Source organism: Drosophila sechellia, unplaced genomic scaffold, assembly GCF_004382195.2.
Source record: "Drosophila sechellia strain sech25 unplaced genomic scaffold, ASM438219v1 U_261, whole genome shotgun sequence".
In the NCBI taxonomy this organism is placed as follows: Eukaryota; Metazoa; Arthropoda; class Insecta; order Diptera; family Drosophilidae; genus Drosophila; species Drosophila sechellia.
Genome location: NW_022611203.1, coordinates 1 through 5000, shown reverse-complemented (window position 1 = coordinate 5000; position 5000 = coordinate 1).

Sequence of the window (5000 nt, the reverse complement as noted above, 5' to 3'; positions counted from 1 at the left end):
GTAGTTTTTGAACCCGCTGTCCTCAAAGCGGGTATTTTCAATTCCGTTTGCCACCCAACATACGGTCTATTCTCTTATATATTAAGAGATTATAGGAACATTTCATTTTTTTTCCATTATTCATATATAATATGATTATTTTTTTTTTATACATATAATAAATATTAATTTTTATATGTTTATTATTTAATTTACTCATATAATTGCCAAATTCATATGAATACATAAGTTTTGAACAATATGAGAGGTCGGCAACCACTGCCTACCTATAGTAGTTTTTGAACCCTCTGTCGTAATTCCGGTCGTTTACACTACTATACCCTCTCACTATAATGGCTTTTCTCTATAATACTAAGAGAATATGGGAATATCTCAGCATTTTTTCCCATATACATATAATAATAACCATTTTCATATGTATATTATTTAATTTAATCATATAATTGCCAAATCATATGAATACATAAGTTTTGAACAATATGAGAGGTCGGCAACCACTGCCTACCTATAGTAGTTTTTGAACCCTCTGTCGTAATTCCGGTCGTTTACACTACTATACCCTCTCACTATAATGGATTTTCTCTATAATACTAAGAGAATGTGGGAATATTTCAGCATTTTTCCCTTATACATATAATAATTAATCATTTCATATGTATATTATTTAATTTACTCATACAATTGCCAAAATCATATAAATACATAAGTTTGAACAATATGAGAGGTCGGCAACCACTGCCTACCTATAGTAGTTTTTGAACCCTCTGTCGTAATTCCGGTCGTTTACACTACTATACCCTCTCACTTAAATGGCTTTTCTCTATAATACTAAGAGAATATGGGAATATCTCAGCATTTTTTCCCATATACATATAATAATTAACCATTTCATATGTATATTATTTAATTTAATCATATAATTGCCAAAATCATATGAATACATAAGTTTTGAACAATATGAGAGGTCGGCAACCACTGCCTACCTATAGTAGTTTTTGAACCCTCTGTCGTAATTCCGGTCGTTTACACTACTATACCCTCTCACTATAATGGATTTTCTCTATAATACTAAGAGAATGTGGGAATATTTCAGCATTTTTCCCTTATACATATAATAATTAATCATTTTCATATGTATATTATTTAATTTACTCATACAATTGCCAAAATCATATGAATAACATAAGTTTTGAACAATATGAGAGGTCGGCAACCACTGCCTACCTATAGTAGTTTTGAACCCTCTGTCGTAATTCCGGTGGTTTACACTACTATATACCCTCTCACTTAAATGGCTTTTCTCTATAATACTAAGAGAATATGGAATATCTCTGCATTTTTCCCATATACATATAATAATTAATCATTTTCGTATGTATATTATTTAATTTACTCATACAATTGCCAAAATCATATGAATACATAAGTTTTGAACAATATGAAGGTCGGCAACCACTGCCTACCTATAGTAGTTTTGAACCCTCTGTCGTAATTCCGGTCGTTTACACTACTATACCCTCTCACTTAAATGGCTTTCCTTCTCATAGACTTAAGAGAAATATGGGAATATCTCTGCATTTTTCCCATATACATATAATAATTAACCATTTTCATATGTATATTATTTAATTTAATCATATAATTCCAAAATCATATGAATACATAAGTTTTGAACAATATGAGAGGTCGGCAACCACTGCCTACCTATAGTAGTTTTTGAACCCTCTGTCGTAATTCCGGTCGTTACACTACTATACCCTCTCACTATAATGGATTTCTCTAAATACTAAGAGAATGTGGAATATTCAGCATTTTTCCCTATACATATAATAATTAATCATTTTCATATGTATACTTATTAATTTACTCATATAATTGCAAATTCATATGAATACATAAGTTTGAACAATATGAGAGGTCGGCAACCACTGCCTACCTATAGTAGTTTTTGAACCCTCTGTCGTAATTCCCGGTCGTTTACACTACTATACCCTCTCACTATAATGGATTTCTCTATAATACTAAGAGAATGTGGGAATATTTCAGCATTTTTCCCTTATACATATAATAATTAATCATTTTCATATGTATATTATTTATTTACTCATACAATTGCCAAATCATATGAATACATAAGTTTTGAACAATATGAGAGGTCGCAACCACTGCCTACCTATAGTAGTTTTTGAACCCTCTGTCGTAATTCCGGTCGTTTACACTACTATACCCTCTCACTTAAATGGCTTTTCTCTATAATACTAAGAGAATATGGAATATCTTAGCATTTTTTCCCATATACATATAATAATTTAACCATTTTCATATGTATATTTTTTAATTTACTCATATAATTGCCAAAATCATATAAATACATAAGTTTGAACAATATCAGAGGTCGGCAACGGTCTTTCCTCTATAATACTAAGATAATATGGGAATATTTCATCATTTTTTCCCTTATACATATAATAATTAATCATTTTCATATGTATATTATTTAATTTACTCGTATAATTGTCAAAATCCTATGAACACATAAGAGAATACAATATGAGAGGCGCGCAACCATAATATAGTAGTTGATGACGAGGTGTTTGGCAACTTGACACAATCCATTAAAGTCTTTATATTAATTATATGAAGGACAATATCATATGCGTCACTAAATTGATGACGAGGTGTTTGGCAACTTGATACAATTCTTAAAGTCTTTATATAAATTATATGATAGGGACAATATCATATGCGTCACTAAATTGATGACGAGGTGTTTGGCAACTTGACACAATCATTATTAAGTCTTATATAATTATATGATAGGGACAATATCATATGCGTCACTAAATTGATGACGAGGTGTTTGGCAACTTGATACAATTCTTTAAAGTCTTTATATCAAAAATTATATGATAAGGACAATATCATATGCGTCACTAAATTGATGACGAGGTGTTTGGCAACTTGACACAATCATTAAAGTCTTTATATTAATTATATGATAGGGACAATATCATATGCGTCACTAAATTGATGACGAGGTGTTTGGCAACTTGAACAATTCTTAAAGTCTATATATCAAAAATTATATGATAGGACAATATCATATGCGTCACTAAATTGATGACGAGGTGTTTGGCAACTTGACACAATTCATTAAAGTCTTATATTAATTATATGATAGGGACAATATCATATGCGTCACTAAATTGATGACGAGGTGTTTGGCAACTTGATACAATTCTTAAAGTCTTTATATCAAAATTATATGATAGGACAATATCATATGCGTCACTAAATTGATGACGAGGTGTTTGGCAACTTGACACAATCCATTAAAGTCTTTATATTAATTATATGATAGGGACAATATCATATGCGTCACTAAATTGATGACGAGGTGTTTGGCAACTTGATACAATTCTTTAAAGTCTTTATATCAAAAATTATATGATAAGGACAATATCATATGCGTCACTAAATTGATGACGAGGTGTTTGGCAACTTGACACAATTCATTAAAGTCTTTATATTAATTATATGATAGGGACAATATCATATGCGTCACTAAATTGATGACGAGGTGTTTGGCAACTTGACACAATCATTAAAGTCTTTATATTAATTATATGATAGGGACAATATCATATGCGTCACTAAATTGATGACGAGGTGTTTGGCAACTTGATTCAATTCTTAAAGTCTTTATATCAATTATATGATAGGACAATATCATATGCGTCACTAAATTGATGACGAGGTGTTTGGCAACTTGACACAATTCATTAAAGTCTTGTATATTAATTATATGATAGGGACAATATCATATGCGTCACTAAATTGATGACGAGGTGTTTGGCAACTTGATACAATTCTTAAAGTCTTTATATCAAAAATTATATGATAGGACAATATCATATGCGTCACTAAATTGATGACGAGGTGTTTGGCAACTTGACACAATTCATTAAAGTCTTTATATTAATTATATGATAGGGACAATATCATATGCGTCACTAAATTGATGACGAGGTGTTTGGCAACTTGACACAATCCATTAAAGTCTTTATATTAATTATATGATAGGGACAATATCATATGCGTCACTAAATTGATGACGATCGTTTGGCTACGGAAAAACATTTATTTATCGACATCAAATTGTTAGCAAATTTAGCAAATGTTCATGGTAGCTGTCAACCACTTGTGCCCCTTTCTGTACAAAAGTCGTTTGTCGCGATTCTGGCTGGCCCATTGTACGTAATAATGGTTTTATAAACCAGCGCGGCACAGTGATGTGATATCCTAATTTAAAAAACCAAATTCAAGCGGTCAATCCATTGCAGCAGCAAAACGTGCTGGCTCTTTAAATGGTTTAGAAGCCCACTTCCCCCCCCCCCCCCTCCTCCTTCATCCAGACGGATAGACCTTAGGCCCCCCAGGCATAACCAACAAGCTTGCTCGAACAGTACACCGTACGCGTAACGCAGGAAGGCAACAACGTTTTGTCATTGAGAACAGTCTAAACAGCTCACGTTCCCTTGCAGAAAATCCACGCATTTTGCAAGATGAAGAGCCGACATCGAAGGATCAAAAAGCGACGTCGCTATGAACGCTTGGCCGCCACAAGCCAGTTATCCCTATGGTAACTTTTCTGACACCTTTGTTAAAAACTCTTTAAACCAAAAGGATCGATAGGCCGAGCTTTTGCTGTCCCTGTGTGTACTGAACACCGAGATCAAGTCAGCATTTGCCCTTTTGCTCTATGTGTGGTTTCTGTCCGCACTGAGCTGGCCTCGACCGAAGAAGACGAGTACGACCAAGAGAGCTCTGATGACGAACCCGGACCTAAAGGACGATTCCAAGCCCAAGACCCCCGAGAAACCAAAGCCCACCCCGAAAGACCATCAAGCCACCTCCGATTTTTATCCCCGATGTGACCAACATCTCGGCACTCGTCAAGATGATCACGACTCTTGTGGCCCGAAGAACAATTTTACCTA